This window comes from Panulirus ornatus, chromosome 13, assembly GCF_036320965.1.
Source record: "Panulirus ornatus isolate Po-2019 chromosome 13, ASM3632096v1, whole genome shotgun sequence".
In the NCBI taxonomy this organism is placed as follows: Eukaryota; Metazoa; Arthropoda; class Malacostraca; order Decapoda; family Palinuridae; genus Panulirus; species Panulirus ornatus.
Window position 1 is genome coordinate 12,017,754 of NC_092236.1, and position 25,283 is coordinate 12,043,036.

The 25,283-nt window shown below is 47.9% G+C and overlaps 1 protein-coding gene across 1 annotated transcript in view; it reads left to right on the forward strand.

The window, feature by feature from the left end:
* Positions 1-25,283, forward strand: part of NaPi-III (Na[+]-dependent inorganic phosphate cotransporter type III) — a 319,898-nt gene that overhangs the window by 103,856 nt on the left and 190,759 nt on the right. Inside the window, exon 2 of the mRNA XM_071668644.1 lies at positions 10,986-11,639. The gene's annotated coding sequence lies outside the window, so the exon portion shown is untranslated. The remainder of the gene's footprint in view (positions 1-10,985; positions 11,640-25,283) is intronic.

A 25,283-nucleotide genomic window follows, 5' to 3' on the forward strand; every position in this document is an offset into this window, starting at 1 on the left:
GGCGTTTTACGCTGTCCTGGAAAGCGAAACCCTGTTTTCCTTACTTATTCTTGAGGGTATGGACCTATTCAGTTCTGACCCACCGGTGGTCACCCTCTGTTCATTTTCCATTTTTTACTTTGAGAGAGAGAGAGAGAGAGAGAGAGAGAGAGAGAGAGAGAGAGAGAGAGAGAGAGAGAGAGAGAGAGAGAGAGAGACTTCGAAATTTGAAAAACTATTTTCATTCTCCCTTAATTTTGTAAGAGGGATTTACGTATGAGGGAATTATTTTTTTTTTTTCCTCCTCCTCTCCCTCTTTGGCGTTGGGAGTGAATGAGTTATGGTGGCCCTATACGGAGTGGTGGTGATGAGGACTCGTCTCCCTCCAACATAAGAGGGATGCGAGGGAGTGGTAGGAATTTAATCTCTCCCACTGTGAGTACGGTAGTGGTTGGGACACGAGAGTGTGTGCATGACGTCTCACTGGCGACTGAAAGTGATGGTGTGTGTGTGTGTGAGTGTGTATATGTTACGTGTCCATGGCCAGAACTGTGCATGGTATTGGGTCAGCAGTGCCTGTGGTCGCCTCAAGGTTACGTTCAGTAAATAATCTCAAAGTCGATCGGGAACTACAGATGGAAGAGGACGTCGAGCTCAGAGGCGTTGTAGACTTGGAAGGACATGCTGTTGACGAAGGCGTTCATTTGCCGACTTATACCGTGACGGGTTTCGAGAGCGATGGGGGTAAGAGGAGAGAGAGAATTGACCGAGGACCAGACTGGGGTATGTGTGAGTATGGACGGTAACGGTAAACAGTCGAAGGGACGTGAGTGTGCAATGACTTTGCTTTTGACCTCCTCCTCCTCCTCCTCCTTCTCCTTCTCCTCCCACAGGCTCGGGGGAGGACTGCATCTGTGTATGGGAAATGTAAAGGACAGTTTCTTTTTCTTTTCTTTTTTTTTTCGTATCCACACATGATGGCAGCTGGAACCAGGAAGCTGCGCTCTGTGTATGTGTGTGCCCATCCAGACAAAAATTCGTGCGCATGTCTTACCTCGTCTGTGTTTGTGGAGCGTCAGCTGTGCTTGACGTCGCTTCCTTGTTTTACTGTGGCGTGACGTCATGCTCTGGCTGGCGTCTCGTTTCGTCGTTTGTTTCAGGGTTTGTTTAGGTTAGGCGCAGAAGGTTCTCCGCGTGTGGTTAGCCTTCGCGTCTAACAATTATGGTCAAGAGAGAGAGAGAGAGAGAGAGAGAGAGAGAGAGAGAGAGAGAGAGAGAGAGAGAGAGAGGGAGAACCCGTCGTGTTGAGTTGCCTCTTTTATTTCAGGTTAGATTACGACCGAAGCCTTCATGAATATTCAGGCAGTGGCCAATGCCTTCTCGTATGCCAACGTAACGGCTTCCTGTTGGTCGTGCAGAGGTGGATTTACACATTCAGATCCTTAAGAAGAAGAAGAAAAAAAATAAAGGAGACATTCATGGCGTCTGCTGTCACTTGTTTTACAACCCTTATTCTCCAATTCCATTCTGTGGAGTCGTATTATCCTCTATGCCTTCCTCCAGACACACCCTCCGTCGGCTCAGTCGCTCCCTTCGCCACGTATGGCCACACGGTGACACAGTCCTTGACTGGCAATGGTTCCTTCGAGTACTGAAAGAGATTTTGATGTCTCAGAAATCATCACGCTGCTTACCCGAGCAGCCGCTTGGAAATGAGACTTCAGGAAGTGCGAAAGAACTTGTTCATGAATTTTGGAAGATAAGAGAGAGAGAGAGAGAAGACAGAAGTAAACAAGATATAAACACTTAGAAGACATAGGAGATCTGAGGAAAGTGAATTTGATACATCATCAGAGAACTCGAGATGCCGTTGCAAAGGCAAGGTCTCTTGAAGTACAACTGGATTGAACTTTGAACGTGATTATCCTCTTAGATGGCCTGCACTTCAGCCATGTAATCGTTGACTCTCTCGTTGTACGCCCACACAGCATTCCCACCGTACCACTTCCCTTCACAACTAGTTTTCCAGTCTTACTCGTCTGTGTGTATCTTAACAACACACGACCTCCCTGTGCACTCCATTTGGAGTCGTGGAACACCACCCTCAACCATTAAGCAGCCGTACTCGCCTCGTACCTTCGCCCACAGTGGTATGAACACAACGTCCTTTCAGTGTGATTTTTTAACCGACGCTGCCCCGTTTATGTCACCTCACACTTCCCCAAAGTTGGTCCTGTTTATACACTTATTTTCTTCGTATCACCCGGACGTCTAGCGGTAAATTGTTCATATGATCGCGCTTCTTTTAAATCTTCCATATCTGTCTCAGTTTGCCATATGCAGTGGTCTTCATCCTCACACTTTTAAGTGCCCAGTCACGTGCCTTACCTACTGTGTTTACATGGTTCGTCCTTCATTATAGATATCTGTTCTGAACACCTTCGCCACTATACATAGGTCTGTTCTCGACATTTTCTTTTTTTTTTTCAATTCTCTGGCACACGACCCAAGTCTTTCCAGGACCTGACTCTTACTGTATGAAAAGACTCGTTTGTCCTCTCAATATTTGTATCCTTAAATCTTCTGTCCGTCTGCATCTCCATCCTCAGGAGACGTAGTTGTTGATCGAGTATTCCTACGCGAGACGAGGTGTGACGAGCGGCATTCGTACGCGAGATGTGACAGTCAGTATTCCCTCGTGACGACCGATATTCCTACTGTGAGACGGAGCCTGACAACGAATATTCATCAGAATATCCGCACCGGATGAAGGACAGGAAGGGAACATTTTAGGAAATCCTTCCTCTATACGCGGACGTACTCCACCCACCCTCCGACCCGTCGTGACCTCTCCCATCAGGTTATGACGAGGGGAGTGGTGGGTGGGGGAAGCTTGTGGGTGCGTGACCTCGGCTGAGGAGAGAGAACCCTTGACCCACGCCGGTATTGCCACAGAAGGGAAACATGCGGCGGAGTGCTGAGTCCCTGGCTGAGCTACGGGGAGATGTCAGCGGTCAGGGACTTGGCCCAGGGAGGCAAAAAGAGAAGGACAAGTGGGGAAACAGTGGAACGGACGATGTCAACATAGAAATGTTTCGTGAGACGAGGGAAGGACCGACCATCTAACTTAGCAGGTGTGTTGGGAATCTACCCTCGAGAAGTTAAAAGAGATTACAGGGAATGATTGTATAGTTACAGAGCAATGGACAAGTGCACCAGTCTTAAGGGGAACTGTTACGAAATCAAGGAAATTCAAAGAGTCTCTCGTGGGAGTAATGGAAAGGACGAAGAGCTGGTGAAGGAGGGGGACACTTGAGTGTGAAGCGCCTCTCTCACATGCACCAGTTGGTCATGACATTACAGTAGCTCCAGAACCTATCGGAGCTATACTTCTCTTGCCTTCCTCTCGGCTCTTGCGAGATGCGTACCACGCGCATCTAATCTCACACATAGTTTAAGGACATCTTGCGTATTGGTAATGTATGTAACATTCACGAGTCCGGAGGAGGCCAAATAGCGCAGCTCGGGGTTCAGTTGGGTGAGGGCCGCGGGGGTGTTCATCCAGACGGCGGATCTGGCGTAAAGACCGCAGCTTGCCTGGAGCCCCTCAGTATCGTAGCGCCACGTATGAGTCGGGTGAAGGTGAGGCCGCTTTCTTGCCCCGCTGGGCATTAGGGATGATGGCCAGCGGGAATGGGCCGCCCGTTCTCATGAGATTAAGGTTATTGAAATTGGATTCCCTATCCATAGGATTGAATAATTTTATTAGCATGATTATCTACTGTCTTTCCGTGTGTGTGTGTGTGTGTGTGTGTGTGTGTGTCACGATGATTTCGCCTGCTTGTGGTTACACTACGAGTGAAGAGTCACCTTTGGCAGGGCTTGTAATTTTCTGTCATCAGACGCCAGCAACAAGCGACGTGTGGTGTGAAGATGCGTCTCCGTGGTCATATGATGTAGTAAAGGGTTTTCCTCCCATATGCCATATTGCTTAATCTCTCCCGTCGCTTATGTACATTATGTACATCCATCGTAGCCTGTGCGCATTATGTACATCTGCAACGTAGGCTGTGTACATTATGTACATCTCACGTAGCTTTTGTGCATTATGTATGTACGTCTATAACGTAGTCTATGGACAGTATGTACGTCTCTAATGTAGCCTGCGTACGTTTTGTACTTCACTTAGTGTCGACTTTGTACATTATGTACTTCCCTAACAGTTGTGTACATTGTGTAACTCATCTAGTGTAGCCGCTGTACCTTATGCACATCTGTAATGGTGTGGTATATGGTCTGTGTACACCTCAGCTGAGGTTTTGAAAGCATAGTCCACTGTATCCTGAAATTTGTCTCCTGTACCCTTGTCTGGCTGTCTCTTGCAACCTCACTTCTGTAATTCGGTAGACCGTCCGTCAGTCGGTCAGGTGTATCCCCTCATCATTGCCTCATAACCACTGCCAGATTATGAGAAATGAGACTGACCTCAGAGTTGCAGAATCAGACATTAAAAAAAAAGAAGAGCCAAAGTGTTCCGTCGCCGCTTCTGGATCGACTGGAGGGGACGAGTTGAGCATTTGTCTCGCGCCAGTTTTTGTGGACGGGGTAGAAATATGGGTTTTTGGGGATAATTGTGTGTTTGTCTCCGAGATTAGTGTTTTTCTCTCTCTTTTTTTTTTTTATAACCTCCGCGAATGTGGTATACGGTGGCTGCAGGTGGGTCGTCGCCTGCCACCGGAAGCAGACGTGGCAGGGGACGACATTGACCAGAACCACAGAGGAGGTGTTGCTCATTACGGAAGACACACAAGACCAGATCATTACCGGGTACCGGACGCACCTGCTTGTACGTGTGGCACAGGTGGCCTTACGGTGGATGAGGTAGAGAGATGATCATCGGGGAGGAGGCTGGCTGGCTGGCTGGCTAGGTGGCTGGCTGGCTGGGTGGCTGGCTTTACTGCGACGCCATCGCCCCTCGCTACCTGGATGGCGATGACTTCCAACCCGTTCAGCAGGACGGCACGAGCCTTGGTGTAATGATATTAGCCTGGCCTTTAACCTGACCCGTCAAGGATCAGAGGAAGAAGGTTCAAGCCGTCATGTCTAAAGGTTGTACCATCAGACTGCTGTTGCAGAATAGTTCGTAGTGATATAAACTCTCCATAGGACTGTCCATACAGACAGGTGACGCGGTCTGGCGTGGAGTAATCCGTGGTGGAGACTGGAACTACCTTCGCGCCTCTGCAGGATCCTGACGGAAATTAATGACCCCTCCGTCCCTTAAGGGCGCGACACAGCCCCCCGCCACTCCCTTCCTTGTTCCTCTACGTCTATAGTAATAAAAACTCCATCCCTCACTCCCTCCCTCTCTATACTCCTTCCCTAAACGCTGGCCTCACCTTCTCTCTCTCCCTCACCAAGGATGCAGTTGCCCAACCTCCTCGAAAGAGAAAAAAAAAATATAAAAAGCTGCTTCATCATTATTGTATGACGGTGGATGAGGGTGAGGCGGGTGTGTGGTGCCTCCGATACCCTCCCGTGGAACGCACCGTCATACTGCGCGGTTCGCCGTCACGGTATTACAGAATCCGTGGTTGCATGGAGGGGTTCATACACGAGGCTCGAGGGAGACTTCTGAGTTGCGTGGGGCGTAGTGCAGAAATGTTGTGCTCTTATGAATGGCGTTAAGTAATTGTTTTCTAGAAATGTGTTGCTCTTCAGCGTTGGTGTTCGTTGCTGCTTTCTTCAGGTGTCAGTTACTCGTTTATTTATAGTTTCTTATGGTCTTCTTCATGCACCAAGGCTTCCATTTGAGAGGGGATCAGAATGGCTTGTATTGAAGCAGGACGCCTTTGCAAATTCACGTACGTTTATAGTCAAGAGGAGTCGACCCCGTTACATTTGCTGGTTCTCGCTGACTTTAAAGCTAGCGAGTGACTGGTGTCAGGGATGTGACGGATTAGGGTAGCGGGTCTGCATAATGGGACGGATTGGGGCGTTCATACTTTATAATGAAGTGACGCATCAGACCTGTGAGAGCAGCCCGCATAGTGAACACCTTACGCAGCCGCCGTCAGCAGGTGTTGGTGGGCCCCTCTGCGTATACGGGCGTCGCGCTGTGTGTGTGTGTGTGTGTGATATCTCGAAACTTCTTTTATACACATACAGATTTATATACGATATCTCGTAGTCGTCCAAACATTGCCCCTTACTTGATACTTCATACCACGTCCTTGTCGTCAAGGCTCTTCGTTGTTTGAGAATGTTGAAGAATGTGTGGAAGTCGAGAACATTATCTCGGAAAGCAAAAATGGGTATGTTTGAAGGAATAGTGGTTCCAACAATGTTGTATGGTTGCGAGGCGTGGGCTATGGATAGAGTTGTGCGCAGGAGGATTGATGTGCTGGAAATGAGATGTTTGAGGACAATGTGTGGTGTGAGGTGGTTTGATCGAGTGAGTAACGTAAGGGTAAGAGAGATGTGTGGAAATAAAAAGAGCGTGGTTGAGAGAGCAGAAGAGGGTGTTTTGAAGTGGTTTGGGCACATGGAGAGAATGAGTGAGGAAAGATTGACCAAGAGGATATATGTGTCGGAGGTGGAGGGAACGAGGAGAAGAGGGAGACCAAATTGGAGGTGGAAAGATGGAGTGAAAATGATTTTGTGTGATCGGGGCCTGAACATGCAGGAGGGTGAAAGGAGGGCAAGGAATAGAGTGAATTGGAGCGATGTGGTATACCGGGGTTGACGTGCTGTCAGTGGATTGAATCAAGGCATGTGAAGCGTCTGGGGTAAACCATGGAAAGCTGTGTAGGTGTGTATATTTGCGTGTGTGGACGTATGTATATACATGTGTATGGGGGGGGTTGGGCCATTTCTTTCGTCTGTTTCCTTGCGCTACCTCGCAAACGCGGGAGACAGCGACAAAGTATAATAAAATATATAAATAATATATATATATATATATATATATATATATATATATATATATATATATATATATATATATATATATATATATATATATATATCGTTTTATATACTTTCGTGCAACAGACGGAATTAGGATTGTATCGGCTGCGATCGTGCGTCGAAGTGTTAAAAGAACCGATTTGGGGAACTGTCATTGTGGAGGATATCGGTAAAAATGGAGAGAGAGAGAGAGAGAGAGAGAGAGAGAGAGAGAGAGAGAGAGAGAGAGAGAGAGAGAGAGAGAGAGAGAGAGAGATGTAGCGACCGTTGGATAAAAGACGGTGGTGATGAAGAGTGGAAAAAGGGGAAGTCGACCTTTAAAAAAGGGGGGGCGGGGGGGCGAGATGGAGAAAATGGGAAACGGCGAAGAGAAGCCCAATAGCACACGCAAAAAGGTCTGTTCCGCTCTACATCCATCCTCCCCCCTGGGAAGTACAGGTTGATCAACGGGACTGTTTTCTGTGCGTTTTTGTTGCTCCTCTACCCACACCGCGGCTGAGGCCGTTCATTATGTAGCCGGGATAACCTCAGCGCCGTGGGCACGGACCCCGTCCAGGCCAAGCCACGTCAAGGCGTCCGGAACAGACGACACCTTGTGACGGTCAGTCTTCCGTCTATCCGAAGTGATAGACGGATCTGTCTCGGTGTGGTGAGTGACCTTCTCCCAGACCTGGGGGAGGAGGGGAGGTTTTTAGGGTCGAAAAACAGGACTTCCGATGGAGCCTCCGTCAAAGCCAGTGTCTCTGTGTGATCAGTCATCTTTTTTCTTCCTCTTGCTTCCTGCCATTTACATTGGAGGTATTGGAGTGGTTAAACGAGCTGTCTGAGGCTTTTTCATAAAACGTCCATGTTTGACGCCTCAAAGATTAGTTGGTTTTTTTTTTCCGTCTAAGGTGATTGCACCGTCGTGCAGTGTTGCCACGTCGTGTTCAAGGGTTTTGCCGTCCTGCTCAGGGTTCATACTGTCGTGCTCAAGGTTCATACTGTCGTGCTCAAGGGTCATACCGTCGTGCTCAAAGGTCATACCGGCGTGCTCAAGGGTCATACCGTCGTGCTCAAGGGTCATACCGTCGTGCTCAAGGGTCATACTGTCGTGCTCAAGGGTCATACTGTCGTGCTCAAGGGTCATACAGTCGTGCTCAAGGGTCATACCGTCGTGCTCAAAGGTCATACCGGCGTGCTCAAGGGTCATACTGTCGTGCTCAAGGGTCCTACCGTCGTGCTCAAGGGTCCTACCATCGTGCTCAAGGGTCATACCGTCGTGCTCAAGGGATACATTGGATTATTAAAAAGCCATTAGTGTTTTGTAGACGTGTTTGCGACGCTTGCATGAGGCCCCTGCAGTCTCTCACTAAGGCAGGAGGAGGTAAGAAACATGGACGGTTGTCTGTGAGTTATGAGGACCTCATTAAAAGCCTTTGAGATTGTCATGAAGGCGTCCAAGTCACGGTAACTGAACCCGGGAGATAACAATCATTTGACAAGAAGCGGTTATTCGAAAGGTCAAATTGACCAGCCATCAGACATGAACTCTCCGCTGGGTTCCCAAAGACTGGCACTCAAGAGCCGTTTTCCAGTTACGTTTCTAGGCTTATGTGTGTGTGTGTGTGTGGATTTTAGTCACACGGTGTTAGCTTCGCGTGCTCTTGAGTCTAAAATGTTTTGTCCATGTTGAGTGACGGTTTTAAGGCTACTCGAAGTGTTTGACCCAGAGGGCAGTCGACTTGAACTATAGTGACAGGCGCTTGAGCCGATAACACCAGTCTTGTCATGCATTCTGATCCCACTGTGAAAGTGGACTTTGAGCCTAGCATGAGTAATTTGGATCTGCCTCTGTCGTGTGCTTCAGATGTAACAACATTAGTCATAGTGAAGCGAGTAAGACGCAGTAGGTGATGGGAAGGGATCGCTTACAATGAGGAGAAGCGGTAACTGGGGCTTGAAAGGCAGGTTTCCGGCGCATTCATATTGTTATTTGGGAAGTTTGGTGACCTTATTGTGTGTGTACTCCTGGGACGCCCTTAGTGGCTGGGCTCCACAAGAGTGTGTCCCTTCGCGTAAGAAATTTACAAGCTCCTGGATTCATCTCAAGACCACGATCTGTCTTTTTTCGAAAAAAAAAGAAGAAAAAGGATGGGAATTTGCCTCCTTTATCTGAATTTACAGAAAAGGCGGCTTTAGAGCTGTAGGCTCATGTTTGTGTCGCCCTGATGTAGACTTGCAGGATGAGGAACATTAGAAGCCTCTGATTCCTGAAGCATCTACAACACTCCTTGACGCACAGCCCTACTGCCTGTGTACTGCACCTAGTGGGGATCTTATGGCAGTTGGGCCCTGCTACCTTCACTGGGCGATGTAGGTTCGACCGGTAAATTAGCGTAACCTTCGTAGGTCCTGTAGATGGCGATGCTTGTACGTAGATGGCACCACACAGCCCTACTGCCTGTGTACTGCACCTAGTGGGGATCTTATGGCAGTTGGGCCCTGCTACCTTCACCGGGCGATGTAGGTTCGACCGGTAAATTAGCGTAACCTTCGTAGGTCCTGTAGATGACGATGCTTGTACGTAGATGGCACCGCTAGAAGTAAGTAGACTGGCTGCCTGTAGGCTTCATTGGCAATCCTTGAGGAGCACGAGGGTGCGACGCTTGGGTGAGAATGGCGTAAACTTTGGCCTGACCAGTTAAAAATAGGCGTAAGTCCAGGCCATCAGTACACAAGAGAGGCCGTCAATAAAGTCGCGCCGAAGCCGTCGTGCCCGGCGTGTTAACTCTTCCCCAGATGATATTCGCTGTCTCACCGGTCACTGGCTCAGGTTCCCGGGCCCTTCCCCAGCACCTGACGGGACATTTTAAGATGCACGTGTGTACCGGGTCGTCCCTCCCCCAACCTCCCTGCATCTGCATCTGCTTACGGAATGGTGTCCTTCCGCGCCCGGTTACCGAATGACTTCTTAATCAAAATGCGCTGAAAAATTTGCGAGTCCTTGGATCCCTGACGTGGGGGGTAGTAGTGACGCAGGCTTAGCTAGAGTCAGACGACTTTATGGCCGTTGAGTATGACGAGTCGGCCGGCCTTTGACATGACCCTGAAGGGCCGGGGCGGGAGGCCAGGAGGCTATTTTGGTACACACTCTTAAGGTCATACCGCCGTGCTTAAAGGGGGTCTGTACCGTCATGTTCGAGAAGTCAAGGTTAGCGAGTCAAGAGCCCGGGTTTGCTGCTGGTTGATGGGGAGGTCGTGGCTGAATCATTAATGCTCTGTGGGCGTAGATGAAAAAAAAAAAAAAAAGAGAAAAAAAGAACTCTGAAAGGTGAGCATTACGACGCACACTCGACACGAATCCAGTTGCTATCTGCCCGAAGCGGCGCCGGAGGCAACTGGCTGTGCAGCTGGTTGGAGGCACATGATGACACTGGGAGGGGGGAGGAGAGCAAGCGCAACGTCGCCTGACTGTGAATTGTGCGGTGGACGGCACCGCGAAATATGAATGAGCAGTGACGCGTGATGATCTTGAGGGGGTGGTTGGGGTGGGGATTATATATATATATATTTTTTTTAACAGAACTGGATCCCACAAGGTAGCTGGACATGAAATCGTTTATGTTTTTGGTTTTTTTTTCTCCCCCTTATTCTGAATGAGATCGTAGTTGAGAATCTGTCGTGACGATGACTTTGCCATTTCCCCATCATTGAGCAGTCTTGGCTTCTGCCGTCATGAATCAGGCAGTGACGAAGGAGTGCTTGGGAGTCGGGTGGCCGGCCGCACCGCAGACCAGCTAAGTACATGAGTCTCAAAATCTGGGGAACTTAATGGCGCCGTCTTGGAGCCATGCATCAGGGGGTTGAAGTTGAAGCTTGTCTGGCTTTTATCATTTGAAGAGTTTCATATTTTTTTTCTATTCACCTTTTGTTTATATATAAACGAAAGCATCTTTTGATTATTCCTTTTTTTACATGTGATGATACAGTTGCAAGGCAGATTTCATATTGGCTATCTTGGACTACAATGTTCTCTCTCTTTTTTGTGTCCACAGATGAACAGCGGTCGCCTCTACACCCTCCTGGCCTACTGGGGGGTGTCATAGCCCTTGTTGAAGGGCTAGTCGCTGGTCGGCGCTAGTCACCTCGTCATCCGCACAGTCAGTCGCTATCACGTCCACTCCACAACCCACCTCCAGCGACGCCATCTGTAGTCTCCAGCCACGTCAGTGTTGATTCGCATGTTTACCATCACCGCCGGCAGCTCAAAGACCAGCTACCGCCACAGCACACTCCACGCGTCATCCTCGTCTCCGTCACCACCTCACGCTGTAGATTCACCTTGCGTGAGTTGCGGTCGGTGGCGTTGCTAAGGAAAAGTCGTCTCACGTGTCTCCGGCTCACTGAAGGCTGCGGTGCGAGTGCACGTCTTCCTCGTATGGAGTTGTCGTCGTCGTTGTAAAGGGACACGCTCGGTTCACTAACAACAACAACCCCCTCCGGGAGGGTTGTACGGAGGAGCCGGAAGCATATCCGAACGGGAGCAGTGTTGACTGAAGCTTGATCGAAAGAAAGAGATAGAGATAGAGAGAGAGAGATAGAAGAGGAAATCGAGTGTTTCCCTGACAAGTGGACACGCCAGGATCATCTGGTTGATACACACACTCCCTCCTCGCCCGTCTCGCCAACACACACACACACACACACAGGTAAGTTGCAGACGTTGCATGTCTAATGTCTGGTTGATTTATGTGTTGACTACCAGCCTGCTGGGCGAGTCGTTCGTAAGAAGTGTTTTATTACAGGAGAGACACATCAAGTCTTTGGGAGTTTGCATTTACAGTCGCGCTTGCCGTGTCTCGGGCGGCGCCACAGACGTGCATCAAGCACACATATTTAGCTTTGTTTAGTGTTGATATTTGTCATTCCTATCATTATTGCAATTTACAGTCGTCTGTACCGTTTGCCGAGTGCCATCACAAGTTGTTCATACCCTTTACCCATTCATAGCTCGACATGCCCCTTGCGCCGTAGTATTCATGGAGTCCTACACGGTAAACAGTTTTGCAAGTATGGCCGGTTCTCCTGATAACATTCACAGTGTAGAGAGGAGATGCTGAAGGTGATTAGAGAGAGAGAGCAGTCATGCTCCATACGACGCTCCATCATCATTTCTTAAATGACGTGGAATATTCATATGACGTGGGATAGTCAAATGACGGGATATCCATATGACGTGGGATATTCATATGACGCGGGATAGTCAAATGACGTGGGATATTCATATGACGTGGGATATTTATATGACGTGGGATATTCATATGACGTGGGATATTTATGACGTGGGATATTCATATGCCGTGGCTATTCATATGACGTGGGATATTCATATGACGTTGGATATTCATATGACGTGGGATATTCATATGCCGTTGGATATTCATATGACGTGGGATATTTGTATGACGTGGGATATTCATATGACGTGGGATGTTCATATGACGTGGGATATTCATATGACGTGGGATATTCATATGACGTGGGATATTCATATGACGTGGGATATTCATAACATGCTTCCGACTATAGACGCAATCTTCAGTGGCTCTTGGCTTCGCTTTGATGTATTACCAAAGCTGATGAATATAGTTATGATTCATTACTTGGATTCGGGAAGTCAGAAACTGCATTCATTTACCTTGAGTGTCGATCCAGGACCCATGGATGTGTGTGTGTGTGTGTGTGTGTGTGTGTGTGTGTGTGTGTGTGTGTGTGTGTGTCGAGGGAGGGTTCTGGGAGAGGGACTCTCACAAGGAATACTTAAGAGTACATATTCACAGAATTCTAAGCTGTAATTGTGGGTTTTAATGGTTCTCATGGAGAGCTGAAGGTCTCGTACCAGTTCAAAGAAAACGAGGTGGACAAAGGAAGGTAAATGATGCGCAGAAAACTTGTGTTCTCGGACAGAGAGGCGACGCTATGTGAGGGTAGAAAACGCGTCGCCTCGGATGATTTCCTGAGAAAGGCAGTGAAAGGAGAGAGGATTGATGGAGGCAGAGGAACTAATGGAGGAGGTTGTGAAGAGAAGGGAGGAAGCGAGATGGAAAGAGGGAGTAGAGAAGGATGGATAAGGGAGACGAGACAAAGAGAGCCCGGGGGGGGGGGGGATAAGATGTAAAAGAGGCGCTCACACAGTTAGACACACACACACATACACACACTCACTCACTCACTCACTCACTCACTCACTCACACACACTCACTCACTCACTCACTCACTCACTCACTCACTCACTCACACACACACAGAGTTCGTGTGCGAAAGCACATACGCTTGTGCGTGTAATTACCTCTTTGCACAGTATGGAGAGAGGAAGAGAGCTTTACTATCCCTAAAACTCTCGCTACCTATGACGAGATTTTGCCCACTTAGGAAGGCTGACGCGTAGCGCTCACCGCAGCGAAAACACAAGTTATGAATGAAGAATAGTGTGAGTCATGTTGTTATGTGTAAGACGGAGTAAGCAAGTGTTTGTGGACTGAATGCCAGCACCCCAAGTGTACGTGAGGCAGAAAAGAGAAAGATACAGCCACCTGAGCCAGGGAAGGGACCTTGTCAGCCGTTGTAGTGCTGGCTCGCGGCACAGACGTTACCACACATGTATGTGGGTGTGTAACGCGTTAGGATCAAAGGACATCTTGTGCCATCGTGTCTTAATTGATCAAGGACACTTAATGATGGCAGGTGTTTGGAATCGGGTCTCCACCACCTGCTGTAGGATGTGGCCAGGAAACCATCCTCTTAAGAAGCGTTGTTCCCGGTCTTTCCCGGACTGACCTTCCCCGTGTGATAAAGCGAGGAGACAGGCCGGCCTGTGATCTTTCTTACCCCGTCCCGTCACAAGCGTTTATGCCGAACCTGACACACTATGTGGTGATGATGAGGGTGTCAAGGTGCTCAGGTACCTCGACTCGATTGTGACGCCAGTTCGCTCAAGCCCTTCGTCGTCTGCGAGCCACGGTTCCCTGTGGAGCACCTTACCCCATGTTGCCTCGCCCGAAGAAGTCACAGTTGAGACGCAGAAGAATGCGTGTTTGAAGACGTATGGTAGTTAAGATAATGTAAACCATCATTTACTCGGATCACTAAAACGACTGTCTTTGAAGTGGTGGTGAGCAGTGCATTTACGTCTGTTGGTAGGGGTAATTATGACCCGGCGAACGTACGCTGGTAAATAATGATATTACGATGATTTTATTGATTATTCATAAACCCAACCCTGATGGCAAATTTTTGTACACAAAAGATGCTGAAGTTATGAGATCAGAGAAAGAAGTGAAGTGTCATCACCCGCGATTCTCACACTGTGACGAGAGGAAGTTACAAAGTTACACTTATAACTTCAGGCAGACAGACCCCCAGGGGTTGTAGATGGCGAGAGGGAGGCTGTAGGGAACTGCCAGGAAATCTGGGAAGGCCACATAACAGAAGACCCCTCAGACGAGGTCGTCTAAGACGAGGTTATCAGTCACCTGAAGGCCAGTATTATTATTAGTAGTAGTAGCAACAGTAGTAGTAGTAGTGGTGGTGGTAGCAGTAATAGTAGTTGTAGTATGTAACAACAGGGCTACTTTTTTGAGGCTGTCTGTAGCCTCGAGACAGCGCTACAACCAGGAGCCGGAAAAATGAACGACTCCCTTAGAGCAAGAAGTTCTTCAGCAAGACATAAGTCCCTTCCATCCGTTGATGGTTGCGCATAACTCGCGGTGTAACTCACTTGCAGGCACAGCCCTGTAGTTCCTTATCTGTATAGACAGAATGGTGGTAGACCAGATGGCTTCCTGTAGCTTCCCGGATAAACTTGAGTTTGATGATGAGGCTTGATACAATTAGCATCCGTCTCAGCGTGGGGCGACGTGCCGTATGCCCGGAAAATAATCAGGTAGCAACACAACTGGTTCTCCGATAGTAATTCAGTTGGCCAACCGGCCAATTGAGTTCCCGAAGGCTATGTAGTCTTCGTACGCAGGGTGTGCAGTTGCCACGGCCCGGGGAGTCTGAAGTATCGCTCTAAAGAGACATAAGCACGTTTGGTGTTTGGTGGTACTTCATACCATCGTTGTGTAACTGGTCGTACTGTATGGATGACGGGCAGGGTAGGTATTGCCTCAGAAATAGAGTGTAGGGTTACACAAAGCGTGGTGATGGGAGATAGTGTTGGACGTATAGGTTAAGTGTGAGCGAGGTTCTGTGGCAGTCAGGTGAAGCCCCTGGTGATTCGCACCTGTGGCCCGCCACACACACACACACACACACACACACACACACACACACACACACACACACACACACACACACGACGCAGCCTATGACAGGAATAGTTTAAGACTACCACACTTGTTCTGTTCTCTCTTCATGTAGCACCTGGTTCCTCTGAAATACAGTGTCCGCAAAAGCCCCACTCCACCTCCCCCATACATTTTAAGAGCCAATGCCACACTTGCATTTTAGCACCTTCTCATTTCTCCTTTGGCCTTGTTCACCATCTGCAGACGTCTTGGCATGGAAATGGCAAGGTTCCTGCAAGTATTCCAGGTCCATATTTTGGGTCCTCAGGGTCGAACTCGTGAGTGAGGCGATGGAGTGAAGTTTTGCAGGAAACAGTCTCCTGATCGTACGTTCTGAACTTCCAGGACGCCCAAAAAAAATCTCCCGCGTACCTTCATTGTTTTTCTTTAAAGGTAAAATTTCGGGATTTCTCCTCCCTAGAAGGGTAAGAGCCAACCATCATGAAGCACAGGTGGAAGAAATGCATCGTCCAGAAGCGAAATTCCCAAAATGAAGTGACAACCTGGAAGAGCAAAAGAAAAAATACATCCTTCCCACAAGATAGCCTGAGGTATAGTGAGGTGGGTTGATGGTGCTCACATCGCTAGAAACACTGGTCTCATCGGCCCTTTTTTTCGGAGACCGTAATACTTGGTCCCCTATTGATGGGAATCCACCTTCGAAGTGATCACAAGCTGTACAAATTCCCCTTTGTTTTTGTGAAGAGCGAAAACACCGTATAGAAGAAAAAAATCTTAAATCTTAGTATCCATAAGCTCTCTCTCTCTCTGCCTTCCTCGTAATTTTTTTCCCCTATGCTTCATTATATTTTGCTCTTCCACATTACATTACGTCAACACATAAACACAGATCAGGTGTGTGCTAGGCCTCCGTTAACGGGCGGGCCTGACATCTCTGATTGGCAGTGCCAGCTCAGAGAGAGAGAGAGAGAGAGAGAGAGAGAGAGAGAGAGAGAGAGAGAGACCTCCAGAGATGCAAAGTTTCGGTTTACGTCTTAATAACCAAGCACTAAAATGCCTCGTTACAGCAGTTGCCAACGCGGGAGAGAAAACGGTGTGTGGGGGGGGATTGGGGGAGACTGGAGTAGTTCCTCTTGCTATTTCTGTCAATAGAAACGGCCATGAACGGCGTAGATGAAGTGGATTGGCCGGGACGCGGATGTACCACTTTTCTCCGATTATTTTCATCTGTTTCTGTACCGCCTCATCATCCAAAGCTTTTGGTCGATATTATTAGAAAAAGAAAGAATGAAAGAGGCTTTCCCTCAGCATGAGTCTGCCATTCATTCCATTCACGTAAATGCGAAGTTAAACACTTCTTTCTTTTTTTCTCTCTCTCTCTCTTTCTTTCTTCTTTCAATCCCAGCGATCGTTTTTTGAAATCACAGTGTGTGTGTGTCAGTATTTGCGAGCGAGTCTGTAAAAGGAATGTTTCCTGGCCCGTGGTACGATACCTTACGCGATAACAGTGAGTGACCTCGCCGGATTTCGTCGTGTGTCTTGACACACACACACACACACACACACACACACACACACACACACACACACTCACTCATGCTCGTGTTATTTCCTGAAACACCCAAGGACAATTGATTTCTCAAGTCGATAGGTTTCCTTCTCTCTCTCTCTCTCTCTCTCTCTCTCTCTCTCTCTCTCTCTCTCCCAAGATGCGGGTGAGCAAGCACGCGACTGTGTGTGCCTGCCTGCCTCCTCCTGCAACCCACCCTACCCCACCCTCCTGGCCGGCGGAGCAGGACGAGTTGGAAAGGTCGCGCTCTCTTATGGACGAAGCCGTCCAGACGTCCTTAGTATATTACTATGGCTTTTCGTCGCTTTCGTATCAAGAAATTGACTACTTTTTTTTTTTATAGTATTTCAGGATCCTGTTACAGTCCTACAATTTTTTCTCTTCATATTCTACAACGGTTCAGTAAGGGAGGAACATACAGGTGTGTGCGTATTTTACAATCGGTCCACAAGGAAGTGCGACAACGATAGGTAATTCCGTTTTTGGTGTCTTCAAATGCTAAATGCACATTAGCGAGCTGAGAGTCTGTGTGTGTGTGTGTGTGTGTGTGTGTGTGTGTGTGTGTGTGTGTCCAGTCCTCACCTGAGTTGAACATCTTTGCGTATTTTGAGGCAAGAAGAAGAAAAGAGCAGCGTAGCATCTTTCTTCATATCGTAAAGTTAAGCTGATCAGCTTTCTGACTGTGTGAAATCCTTTATCTTTACATGTCAAGGAAACACATGACAGATGCCCTTGTCACCTACGGGTAACAGCAGCGGGCAGAAAATGTGTTTGGTGATCCGAGAAGAGACAGACTGGTCGTGCCTCGTGTGTCTCGGCCACAGCCGTAGTGAGAGCAGTAGGCATTAAATGAATGTAACGGTAGCGAGGGACGTGGGTTGAGGGACAGTATTGAGAGAGGAGGAGGAGGAGGAGGAGACACTGTGGCGAAATAGGGAAGTGAGAAGGTCACTCACGAAGAACCGAGAGGCGCATCAAGCGATACTGCAACAAGGAAGAGTGGTGGTGGTTTCAGCTGGGTGACATCATCATCACACTATAGGAAGTGCTGGGCCATGGCTTAATGTGAGGTCGGGTGTTGCCGTTCGCGTGGACGGTCGATCCGTCCATGGAATGAGGCTCATACTTACTGCTCTCCCCCGCCATATTTAGCACATGGAGAGGCATGTTTAGAGGCTGGATTGACATTAGATAATTGTTTCAGTTTGGCCGCGTAGCAAGCACCTTTGGCTCTCAGATATAGGTAGATATATCTATATTCTTCTTAAAGATAAGCACCGGACGTCCATTTTGAGGAAGGTGGAGCAGTAATATTCGGTTTGCATTGTCGTCGGACAGCAGATGTGTGCAGAAGACAGCGATGAATATTGTAAATAGCCACATGGTGATGGAAATGTCGAGGAACCTATAGAATATACATCGATGCCGAGAGATGGAAGCGAGTGTTCGAAGGTCATTGCAAATGAAGAGGTAACGAAGGTGATGAGGAAGGTGGAAATACATTAAAGGTATTTGGCATGGACCAGTCAGGTCGCAATGGTGAAGAAGGGAAGGGGGATGTGGGGAGGTAGCGTAGTGTTCCAGCTGTGCCTGGAGTCCAGGTGGGTCATCATGAGTCCGGACGGACGTCCCCGAGAACAAGAAAGGTGTCAAGAGAGGATGTAAACATATACATCATTATTTCTTAGCTTAGAGTGTGAGATAAAGAGTAAAAGTACAGTTTGAGGAAAGAAAAGAGAAATCTATTTAACTTGCGAAGTGAGAAATAGACTAGAAGGATGGATTGAAGGCAGGATTGTGTTGATCCATATCCTGATATGTACATACACGTAATTGAGAAAATGTGGAGAAACTGAATTGCGTTGGTTTGTAAGGTGGGAAAAGCGTGTCTTGTGCACGTGTATGGAGAATGGCGACATGATCAGTAGACTACAAGATGTGTTCACTGGTAGAATAAGGCTAGGCTATTGGTACTATTGGCTGTTCACTGGTAGAATAAGGCTAGGCTGTTGGTACTATTGACTGTTCACTGGTAGAATAAGGCTAGGCTATTGGTACTATTGGCTGTTCACTGGTAGAATAAGGCTAGGCTATTGGTACTATTGACTGTTCACTGGTAGAATAAGGCTAGGCTATTGGTACTGTTGGCTGTTCACTTGTAGAATAAGGCTAGGCTATTGGTACTATTGGCTGTTCACTGGTAGAATAAGGCTAGGCTATAGGAACTATTGGCTGGTCGCTAGTAGGATAAGACTAGGCTATAGGTACTATAGGCACCTGGGCGCATCTGGAGAAACAAATCTTGTGAATTGTAAAGCCTGTGGCTAAAGCTACACACACACACACACACACACACACACACACACACACACACACACACACACACACACACGCTGTCTTCGATTGTTAAAAGACAAAATATAGCTTTTGAGGTTTATTTCCATACAAAGATTGCAGGAAATGGCACAACATCTTATTTTTGATAACAAGATAACTGAAATTCTAAAAGTGTGTCCATTTTTTTCCGTCTTGCGAATTAATTGATGGGAGATTTGCAGCTGGTGGAATGACTCACTTTGACAACACATATCATAATTATCCGGCCACTGGAGTCTGACAAACTCCCACTGTGACCTTGCTATCAGTGGAATACCAGAAATGTGTTTTTGAATTTGTGAGACTGAATTGATTAGTTTCTGAGTGTGTGTGTGTGTGTGTGTGTGTGTGTGTGTGTGTGTGTGTGTGTGTGTGTGTGTGGTAGAGAGGAGACGGAGAGGAGAGGGATGTGTGAAACTCTTGAGTGTGTCTACACAAAAAGTAAGTTGTGTGTTGGGAAAGAGAGGAGTGACCAGTGCAGGAAGGGGCAGCTAAGTCTTTGAAGGGCACGAGTGTTTTCTGTCGCAGTGGTTCTGGTTGCTTCATGTCTGTGGAACTGAATGGTGGCGGAAGCTTTGGATGACGTCGCAGAGGCCTCATTGATAGACCAAGGTGTACTAGGAAGACCCCAAGACACCCTCAGGTCTTGTGGCACGGGCCGGTCACCTGAACAAGTTGGACAACAACTCGCTAAGAAGGTCTGACAAGAACACACGTCTCCCTCCCTCCCTCTCTCCACTGTCTGTCGAGTGCCCGCGTCACTCGAGGTTTGGTAATACAGATCTTAGGTTGTGAAACGGACATAGCTTGAGTGAAGGACGGATGATTCCTCCGTTGCCTCACCTCGAGGATCTGACATTCGTTACATGATGTTAGACTCACATGAGCACGACGGTACGACTCTTAGTTACGGTAGTGCGACCCTTGGGTACGACAGCGCTCGCCTGGGGCACGACGGCACTACCCTTGAGAATGAAGGGCCACGCCTTTGATGGGATCCGTGAGCGTCTGGATGAATTATCAAGCTATCACACCCAAGGGTCGCACCATCGTGCTCAAGGGTCTTAGCGTTGTATTCAAGGGTCTTAGCGTCGTGTTCAAGGGTCTTAGTGTCGTCTTCAAGGGGTCTTACCGTCGTTGTCAAGAGTCGCACCAACGTTCTTAAGGGTCTTACTGTCGTCTTCAAGGGTCTTGCTGTCGTCCTCAAGAGTCTTAGCGTTGTATGCAAGGGTCTTAGCGTCGTGTTCGAGGGTCTCAGCGTCGTGTTCAAGGGTCGTTCCGTCGTGCCTAAGGTAATACCGTTGTGCTTAAGAGATAAGATAAGATTAGATACTATTTGCGAAGGACCTTGTTAACCGTGTATGGTTCTCCGTCGTCTTGCATTATGTGGTTCTGTAGTGACCTCCATCACGGTGGGTGAAGAAATGTGAGCCAAGAAGTTACGGAATTGTGTTCATGATTTGCGACATCTGTTCTACGACACATTGAAGACAGTAACCTTATGATTTTGTGTTTAGGAACTCTTCGCAGTAATGATGTTGTTACATTCAGTCATGAAGTGATATTTACTTTAAAAAACTTGCAAGTTTCATTTCAGTATGTCAAAATCCCACTTCGGGAATTAAACATGAAACGAAACGCAGCAGAAGATGAATTGGGAATCATTCGTTAATTGTACTGATGTGGTAATTGACTTTGATGACCTGATTGATTTATGTTACAGCCTGTTTGAAGACATCACGTAGTAAGGATCTTTTTTGCCATGGACGGCCTCGTTCTCTTGGTGTCAGGACTGTGCAATAGCAATTGCGACCAACAACGGAGAGGAACAGAAGACGATGGTGAAATGTGTAGTGACAAGGTCGGCGGCCAGATGCTTGGTTGGAGAGTTGTAGTCATTCGACCTCCTATCCCGAGGTTGTAGCCGGGTCCTGAGTCGACCTAGAACCCCTGAGGTTGTGGCATGGTCCTGAAAAGGTCAAGTCGAATCTTGCCTTCGCCGGTCGTGGGCGGGTCCTGGTGAGGTTGAGCCGGCCTTAGCCCCGTGGGTGGAGTTGGGTCTTGGGGATGTGCAATCGGCCTTAACCCCTATGGTTGTCGGCAGGTCATTGGGGGGAAGGAGTGTCAAGGCGGCTTGACAAACCCCCCTCCTCCTGGTTGTAGGTGGGTCTTGGAAGGATGCGTCGGCCTTGCCCCTGTGGTTGGCCTTGCCAACACCCACACAGGAGCCATCTTTGATTTTTTTTTCTTTTTTTTTGGTCACGAATATGTAGTGTACATCTTCTCTCAAGGCCTTCCGCTGGGATCCACTTGCCGTGGCCCGCACAAGCAACTTTGGTACCAAAATATGATACCATCAAGTACACTTTATATGAGATAATCACGCTACCTCTGTGATGAGCAGAGCATCTCTGGTGTCGAGAACCAAGAAGCTAAGGCAAGTATCCTTGCGATCTGAAATGCTGATGGCGTTTGTACGTGTCCCGAGGGTCGCCCAATCTTCTCTCCTTGGCCTTCTGATTAGCCGAGATGACGTGCTTCAGTCCTCCGTGATTGGTTGAGGACTGATGTGTGGTCATGCAGGCAGCCGGCCGGCTAGCTAGGAGCTCCCCCTCACCACCTCCAACCTCCCACCCACCCACCCACCAAAGCAGGTGGACGAGGGTGTCATCCTCAGACCACTTCTTGTTCGATCAATCATAAGCTTGGGTTCCAGCAATCGGGCAAGAAGAGAGCGCTGAGCCGGTTCCGCCAGGTAGACCACACGCCACTGGGAGCGTCATAGTAAGACGCGGTTATTTACAGGCCTTCGTCAGCGCTGCGCGCGTTGGGGTTTGGAATGGAGCACCAAGAGGGGTAGGTTCAGTTGGACCTTGAGTTGCTGATGAGGTTTATATATATATAGATAGATGTACAACCGCGAGGTTGCCCCGGCTGATCCCAGCACATGTCATGGATGGTCACAATGTTCATCATGTCTCGGACTGAGGATAATGGCACAGTGTAAGCCCACGCAGAAGAGTTTGATAGGGGCGGAGTGTATTAGAAGACAGCGTCGGAGAACCTCCAAGAAGGATGAAGAATCCTGTTTGTTTTTCTTTCCTGGGCCGCAGGAAACTTGTTATCGAGTTCCTTCACTGCTACGTAAATGTTGATGTTCCTTATGTTTGTGGCAGGGTCGTGAAAAATTTGAGTCACAATCATGTCACAGGAAGAGAAAGAAATAGTCAGAAACAGAAGAAGAAACTGTTCAGAAATCATGTCAATAGTATGCGGTCCAGAAATTATTTTTATTTCTTTTAACCCCAGAGAGGAAATCTGCAATTTTGAATGGTGCCGATAAGAAGCGCACAACTCGTTGACCTTGTGTGCCTGTGACGCAAGAGGAGCCTCACGAGGATGGAGGGTGGGTGGGGGATAGAGTCGTGGCTGTGGTGGAGGTGGCCGGGCCAACCCCCGCCAGGAGAACAGGTGAGCTCGATGCATCCGCTCGTGCCACTTTGCCTCCCTTCTTACCTTTTAATGTGGGGGCCAGGTTTTGCCGGCCGTACCGTTCGTCTGTTGTGGTGTCCACTAGAGGAACTTTTTTCTCCCGAATCTCACGATCTTCACGTATATATGTGTAGCGCATCCTTCATGTCGCGTCCACTCCTCCTGCAGGTACTGCTGAATTCGTCGGCAGGAGAGTGTGACTGTTCCTCCATCTCCTCAACGTTTAAGCTGTTTGCTGAAGATTATCGTCCAGGTTTTTTTTGTGAATTTCATTTTATGGTGTCTGGAAAGTTTTTTTTTTCTTCTTTTTATTGAGACTTGTATTGTATATCTGACGCATTTCTTTTTTGTGTCCTTTTATTACGACAGGAGATATGTGGCAAGTTAATCTTGATCGAGAGGTGAGGACCTATTGTCTTTTAAGGTACTTCTCCGTGGTAGTCTGGCCAGCAGCTTTGAGACGAGATAATAAAGACGTGTCCCAAACTCCCCTAATGTTTTAATGGTATGTGATCCTCCAGATAGAAACGACGAACCTTGTTTTGTAGGTGTTGGAGGACCGGCCTGTCAGTCATGCATGTCATCTAGGGTCGGGTAATGAGGGGGTTCGAAGTTCTCTTGTAAACACTGGAATTGAAAACTCTTTAAGAGGCTAGGAGACTTTTGAGGGGGAACCACCATGTTGTAGGAGTGAGAGGGTTGGTGTACTCAGAATACCTCAGCGGACGCAGAGGGAGGAAATGTATGATCGCTCGTGAAGAGTAAATGAAGGAGGGGTTAGTAATTGGGGGAAATAAAGAAAAAATTAAATGGTAAAGTACTTATCATGAGAGACACTTGATCGGCGCACTCTGGACACGGAGGCCTAGAAAGAAACACTGAAACAGCTCATAACTAATTGGAGAATTGAGGTTGTTACAACGTCACACAAGGGCAACACACTGAAGAATTAAAGGGGTTTGAATTCATGATGCTAGAGATCTTGAAGGCGAAAGAGAAAGTTGTAGATAACAGGAGCGAAATTATTTAAACTCGCCTTTTGGATATGATAAATCATGCGATCAGTGACCGATCATCACAAGAAATCGAGAGGTGTACGTCTGGATTCAGTCTTTGGTTGCGGTGAACCCAAAGCACTGAGACTGAAGACGTTCCTCGTACTGGTAGGACGGAGGCACTCTTAAATGAAGATGTCTCATGAATACGTAGGACTGAGTGGTTTAATGAAGGTAGAATTGGCATTAACGAATATCCATTCGAGTCTAAGCAGTAGAGCTGCTCTTACGAAGGCATTTCAGTTTTGGTAGGGAAGCCACGTTGAAGGAGCATTTATATGCCACGGTAGATCTAAAAGTGAGAAAGTAGAAACTTGAGTCCTCGTAGATACGAATACCTGATTACACACACACACACACACACACACACACACACACACACACACACACACACACCAAAATAGTGTGCGTCATGCCGTTGTTGGATGCCAGGGATGAAACTTGCACCCGCTCCGTTCAAGAAGGAAGTTCTTGGCGATGGGGAACACTCGCCACTCCTTCAAAGGTCAGTTTCGTAGCCGATGCTCCTCAGGTAAACATCCTGAGTGTTGCTGACATTATGTGTGACTTTGAGTGGAGGGCAGTGTGTCCCTGGTGGTGGCCGCAGACTTTATATATAAAGGTTTGACATCTTGTTCTTGATTGAGGACTGGAGGGACAGTTTTAGGGAGACGTAGGGTTATTGTTGCCGTGTTCTTACACGAGTTCGATGATGAGGTATTTATGAAAAGGGAAGTGTGGTGGGAGTGTGGCAGATCCGAGGGCTCAACCCAAGTGCCTCTTTGTACCTTTGTAGTAGTAGTATGAGTTTCCCCGTGAGGTACAGTGGTGATTTTCGTATGGAGTATTGTTATTACAGAAGCTTCTGTCCTGAGCCGCTAGGGGGATGATCCGGGTACTCCATAGATGTGAACCTCCGGACGTGCAAGTTGTCGTCCCAGTCGGGGTGTGTACAACAGGGTTGCAGCAGATGTCTCATAAGTGGAAAGAGGCCGCTTTAAACATACACCCTCAGACGTATCCGGATGCCTTCTGAAGCTGTACCTCCTGCAGTCTCTTCTGATATAGTTCCGCGGCTTCCTGTAGAGGCAGCACCCACACCGCATGTATCCCCTTCCTGCCAGTGGTGAGGTTAACGAGAACATAAACACGAGATATACTCGGGCGACTCCGATGACCTTGTGCACCCGGTTCCTAAAAATTTTGTTTTGGTCTGGAGGTGCACCACACGTGCGCTCGTTAGTGCAAAACAGGTACCAACCAGTCTGGTGACCGAGACCACTTTGATCCTGTCCTAGAGCTGACCCGCCTAATCTTAAATCCATCATTGATTTATGCAGTTCATATGTCGTAGTAGCAGAGAAAGGAGAAGTAGATGACAGCACCGATGATGTACCGTTACTGTCCGTTGTGTGGGAGGAGCACGTGTGCTGTAAGGGAGGTAAAGTTACTACGGTTAAAAGAGATGCAGTTCATATGTGGAGGGAATAAGGTGAAGAGAGAGAGAGGGAGGTACGTAGGATAGAGTTGTGGTGATAAGAACGCTGTCA